Below are 7171 nucleotides of genomic sequence, written 5' to 3' on the forward strand. Positions count from 1 at the left end.
AAAATAGTTATATACGTAATAACAAAATAAATACCTTGTGTTTTAGCTGATCAGTTTACTGAAGCAATTTATTGATGTCGATCAGGCCATTTCGTTATGACCTCCCTGTAACCGATTGGTATCGATGTTATATGCCCACCACTATAGAGACGCTTGTTTGACAGAATATAATAACGCCTGAGGGTAGGCGTCTTAGCTTAGATATTTTGCTTATATGCAACAAGACTATAGTATCGGCCCTGTCGGCAATTCAGTCTTGAACTTGACTCATTCGAGTAAGTAGTGTGCTTGTATTATAAATTACATTTTTTTTAAACTAATAAAGTATAATATTCTTATTCAACTCTAAAACGTGTATTATTTTTATTAATGAACTATTACACAACATTTGATTATTACCCGCTACACAGAACGGTTTCCACAAATTGTCGTCTTCAGATACAACCTGCAGAGACACAATATAAAATATAAAAGAACATCACAGGTATACGCGGTGACGTTCATAACCATTGTCGTGTACTGCTACCATTACATGCGCTTCTATTCTAGGATGTGGATTTACCCATTCTCCCTGTTGGATGAATTGACATCGGATTCCATGTAACTTTTGCGATATACATTTGTACTTAGCACACATCGATAAGGTTTGTTGAAAATCTGTTCAACTGCCTAAAACTTTTATGTTGTCCAATGAGTTTTCGATAAATTTCACTTCACTATAAGACCGTTCAGCGTTCGACATGTCCACCAAAAAAAATTAGTACTGGTATACCGTAATGGTTTGTATACTGTCGTGAAACTTATAAAATTCTCAATTTTTTATATTTTATACGACGATTGTCGGTTTCATGTGCGGGCACATCACAGATGAAACGATAAACCACAGTCTTCGTGGCTAATGATCGGGCGAGAAACACAAAGCTCAATTGACGGTGAATAAATGATAACATCGTGAGGTTTTGGTGGTAGTTGTACGACGTCACACAAAATGTTATTTCTTCATTTTTAGTTTCACTTAAACCAAAAGTGGTTATAAGTTCTAATAAATATCAACTCACACGGAAATTTGTTGTTTCTAAAAAAAATGTATGAGTTATTAAACATGTTTCTATATATTTTAATAATTCTAGATACCTACATATAAATTAAGTTGTTTTGATTTATTATTGTATTATATATTATATATGTAAAATGATAAATATAATGTTCTATGTACTTATGTATTACAGGTATAATGTTTAGAATTTGTGGGGGTAGTTTTGGTATAGTTCACGACTCAACCCTTAACATAATTTTTAACGAAGTTTTAATAAATGATTGGTTTAATGGAACTGAAATCAATATTCACAAGTTTAGATATTTTAAGTTCATGTTAGGGCTCAACATGCGGAGTAAACAATAAAGAAGTACAGAGATTTTATTATTTTCGGTATGAAATATTCAACGTCTGTGTTTTCATGAGGAAAAATTACAATAATAGTTTTACAAATATAATATCCAATATATTATTCCAATATAATATTATTTTGTCATGTGTTACCTCATGACATTCGATATTTAAATCTGGTAGAATGTTTTATTTTTTATAATTTGCCTCGAAATTGATTGCGATAGTGGTTTTGAATAACAGAAATGTCTTTTAATAGACAAATTTGCTCCACGATAATAAACAGTTTATTTTTTTTATCATATTCTAGTGTATCCATGATTAATAACCATGTAGAATTTTACCTTCCCTGATAAATTATTTTAGGCAGTAAAATTTCAATCGGGTTTATTTATCAGGGAGCATAATTTTACTTGATATATTTTTTGTTTTTGTAACAGCATGCACTACTTTATTTATTAGCTTACAACACAAAATAAATATTTGCTACATATACGTTTATGCAAATAAAATGGTTGATTACTTTGTACATATCAATGTTCCTTTTTTCATATTCTAACAATTTCTAAATTATTCTAGTTAAGTAACTGACAATATTTTACAACATTTGTATATATATATACCCATACCAATAATAACAATAATTGTATTACCATATTATTTTACATAATGACCTTATTATTTTCATACAATAATAATCATTTGTAATAATTAATGTACTTGATTTTAAAATATTAGCGTAAACATTTTTCAGTGATTACTTATTTATTAGGTACAACTGTGGTGTGCTGATTTCAACCATTTACTGGGTGGATGATATAAATAATAAGGAACATGTAAAATTTTTGACACTACAAAAGGGGATAATTACGTGACAAAATAGTCGTGGGACGTTATCACTGAAAACTAGATTTACTCGAAAACGGTGGTCGGTGACACGGCGAAGATGCAGAGGGTTCCATATTACGGGTTAAATTATTCACTATTCAGCATATTATTCTACCCTCATCGAAAGTGCTCTGATCTTTTGCACAATATTTTTGTCACCAATTTGTCATTAATGTCTAGAGTGTACCTTTTACAAGGATTACATACTTGAATGATCAAATCTTTACACCAACGAATGTTATTTGTTATTATGTGTAATGCATTTATGTTTCATGAAGCAATAATAATAATAATAACAACGACGATGACAAATGCTTAGTGGGTAAGTTTTGATTACACTAGTTTGTGCAGTGATAGAAATAACTGGATTGCGCACAAGATATTAAAGAATTCATTATACATTTATACAGCCAAAGATCTTATACCATTTACTTGTTATTGATTAATATTTAACGATAAACTTTTATCCTTGTATTGAAACATAGAAATCTTTGTGATTTTCTAAATAGCTTTGACAACTTTTTTACTGAGAACTTAGTAAAATATATGTGTATTTCAATAAATAATTTTAAACTTTAAAAATATATAGTTTAGTACAAAATATAAATATATTTATACACAGGGTGTTCCGTGAGGATTTACCCATTGCGATATCTCCCGAAATAAGAAATATTAGTGATATCGGCATTCTAGTTTTGTAATAAGACTCACAGGGGGATAGAATTACAATTATTTCATTTTTAAATTTATTTAAATGTTTTTGTAAAAAAAAGTAAGTACATAAAGATATAATTTGAAGTTCTGTCAAGAGAAAGGCTAAAAAAGAAACACATACATAATTCAGTAAAACTATTAGACAAAAGTTACTATTAATATCAGATTATCATATAAATCATGGTGACATTCATAGTTCTAAGTCTCTGAATAAGTGGTAAGATAATATGTGTGTAACTATATCTGTAATCTGAGCACAAAGTAGTTGATAGTCATTTTATACTTACAGGAAAAGTAAATGTAACCCCGAAGAGTATAATACAGCGTGGAAATGTTAATTTATTCATTCAACTTGATTATGTTATTTATAAATTGGTCTATTTAATAATTAAGATAGCGCTACACGTAGATTTACGTACATTTAATGAAATTTTTTTAAATACATAACTATTTACATCAACATAAAATACATTTAAAAGTATTCGGAAGGGACGAGGGTCTAATTTTAAAACTGGCAGGTATACTATAACTGTTTTAGAAATATGCGTATTACTGTTACAGTCACATCGATTTAATATTCCGAATTGGTCGCCGGAATAACACAACGAACAGTCGCGGTCCCGGATATCCTCCCCAAAATGTATATCTCGAGAGTTTCTTCGTTTTTACGCCGCTTATCATCTGATTGCGTATGGTACACACGTATTTATATATATATATATTATATATATTGTAATGAAATGTGGTGTACGTTACCAACGTTGAAAGTTTGACCACATTTTGTGCGAACAGGGTTTATACTGTTTAGGTGTCAATATTATATTACACTATAGTTACCCCTCTCGCACACGATAATATATTCATTGCGAAATAAAACCTGCAGCCGTTTAATACCCGCAAAGAGGCATTTACATTTACTCTATGACTTACTTTTATGACACGGTCTATCAGTTATGCGAAATCAGTAAAAAACAAAATTAATAGAAATGTAATGTAAATTTTATAGTGATGGGAGGGAAATGTGGTGCTACATTATGTAAGTATAATGATCAATTGACATAAAATAAGGGTGCTTGTTTGAAAAATGGGAGGTAATTCTACTAAGCATCTTCCAGTATTCAATATCAGTGGTTTCACTAAGGGGTTAGTACTGTACTGCACTTAAGCACTGTACACGAGTCACTTGTTGATACTTGATAATATGGACTTACTATAGTGACTGACAGTTGATGATAATAATATAAAGAGCGATCTGAACAGTATGTTTTCGAGTGTCGATGACTCTAGTTCTTATTGTTTTTTAATATTAAAATTTCTTCGTAGTTTGTAATATGTGTATTATAATTTATTATAATGTATACAATTATTGCTCGCGTTGCATTTTTTTCATACAATATTATACCACCTTAGTATAGTTTGAGTTAATGACTTTATACAATTTCTTATTACCCTAATTGATTGGCCATTATCGATCCACACAAGTTAATGTATCTCTGCATATTTTGTCTAATGCATGTATAGTGATAATAAATTTCATAAAGTATAAAGTATATATAATATATATAATTTTATTATATTTTAGAGTACAACAATTTTATAAGCTTAATTTGTTAGAATATAAAATATAATTTGGAACGAATGAAAAAAATCAAGTAGAATTAGTTGTTAATGCTTGTACAACATTAAAATATAATCACGATATCAAAAATAAAAAATAAATAAACATTTTCGAAAAAAAAAAAACTTAATTTGTTATTGATATAACAGTAGTGTGTTTAATTTTGGCCTATAAATGATATAATATTTATATTAATAAACATGACATAATATATTACATTTATTTTTTTATGAAATACTTGATACATGTTTAACACAAATTATAAGACATATTATTTAATAATTATTAATAATTCATTATAACAAGATATCTATATATTTATATAATCTAAATACCACTCGCTCATTCATTGCTACATTTCAAAAACTATAAACATAAATTATACAAACTTGAAATTTTGAAATTATGATGGTTCCTCTAAAAGTCTAATGCTCTAATAAAAATCTAGATGTGCAATAAGAAATGATTTTCCCATATTCGCATTTTTCAGAGGTGGTTAAACAGGGATTTTAAAACTCAGGGTAAAATTGGTTTTTTTTATAAATAGCCACAACTGATTACAATCATACATCAAACTGTCGCACTTATTGTAACGAATAAACAAATATTAAAACAATAATATTAATGCGAGAGTGTAATTTATAAAAAGATTTTTCTATGTTTGGTTTAAATGGTTATTCGGTTCACGTTGAAAATATACCAAGAGATATGAAATACAGAAATTACATACATCAAAACTAAGATACATCAATACAAGGCCGTATTTTGTATTAATTGATCATTAAAAGCTAGTCTAACGGGTCCCTATTTGGCACAAGCAACGCTGGGTGGTATATTTATAATATATACATATTATGTACTCAAAAACTACTCAATTAAATTTGACGAAAATCTGTTTTTAGAAACTCCGAAAAAATTTAGATAGTAATATTAGTTTAAATCACGTTTAAAAATATACGATTTTACAAATCAAATCCACGACTTGCAGACTGCGGTTGTCCATCTAGGTGAAATTATTTCACAAAGCTAGGCAAACTGACGCCAATTTTCTGTAACTGAAATAAATTCTAATCGAGATATAGTATATAGTATTAAGCTATACATAGGTTTTTTAAAAAACAAAAAAAAAATTGTATAGATGAATTTAAAAGATTTGAACTTGGTAGATAAAATATGAAAAAGTGAGCGAATAAACGTTGAAAAATGGTAAAATTAAGTTGCTAACTTTTAGGCGGAGTCTACAATGGTTCATTCGTAACTTCGAAGCCTGCCTCCACTATTTTATCGTACCCTAGTGTGTCAGTTTTTGTTTGTTCTTCGATAGTACAACTTACTTGAAGATAATATTAGCTGCGAAGATAATATTAGCACACCACGATTATGCCAAACAATGGTGTCCCAACAATTGAGCTCAGACAATTGAGTGAGCGACAATTAAGCGCTGAGACAATACACTGGTATATGAATACCTGTATAACCCATCGGATAATACTTATGTTTAATAAAGTTCGACAAGGTTTGATTAAAAGGTTTGTATTAGATGCAATTTCCGATAGCGATAAGGCTGCAGTAGACGTAGTTTTTATCGCTGTGTAACTATTTGCTAATGTCATATGTTCCCCAGAGTCTGTTATTTTTGCATTCGAAGACCTATTACAAAGTGATTTTGACACATATTTTAGACTATTTTGAAAACACGAGGATAGGTCGTAACAGGCAACGATAACCCCCAAAGTTTTCGATAAAAATACGGAAATGTTATGGTGTCTTGTCTTGACACAATTTATTATTAACCATACTATAAGTTAGTTTATTTGTTTAAATTATTATTATTATTTACCAATCATTATCATTATACTTTTTTTATTTGATATTTTGTCTTGACTCAAATTGATCATACTATGATTATATATAAATTATAAATTTACATAAACATATTATATACTTTATAATAGACTATGACATATAATGAGGTTTTTATTGCGCTCAATTTTCGCAGCGCCCAATTGTCGTGAATCCCCAAACAATATAATCAAGACTCAATTCATTGTTGAAATCAATGTACAGAACAAAAAAATACGGTACAAAGCCGTTGTATTTCCACTAAGTAAGAAGAAATAGGTATAACAAAATGAATAAAATCCAAAAACAACATTTTTAAATATTATTTAATTTTAATTTTTGGTATTTTTCTATATATTATGTATATATATTTTTTCCAATAATGTTAAGCCTATGTTTGCTTTTATATTATTAAGTTAATTATTAAGTAAATTTGAGAGTGTTTTAAACCTCTAATAGTCTAATACCACCTCTCTAACACACCTCTGACGCTTGTCCATATTTATGACATTTTTTGTAACTAATTAAGGCATGACTGTAGTGATCCAATAACTTATATTTTTCAAATGACACAACCTTCCTTTTTTGCTTTAATTTATTTAATAGGTAATGTTAAACTGTTTATATTAAGAGGATCTCGGTGCAATATTTGTTTCCTCAATTAGACTCACGTGCAGCATAGATAAAACGTTTTTACATAATATCGTTTTTTATGATTTTCA

This window comes from Diuraphis noxia, unplaced genomic scaffold (assembly GCF_037042655.1).
Source record: "Diuraphis noxia isolate RWA-SAM2 unplaced genomic scaffold, SU_Dnox_SAM2 contig0002, whole genome shotgun sequence".
NCBI classification, from domain to species: Eukaryota; Metazoa; Arthropoda; class Insecta; order Hemiptera; family Aphididae; genus Diuraphis; species Diuraphis noxia.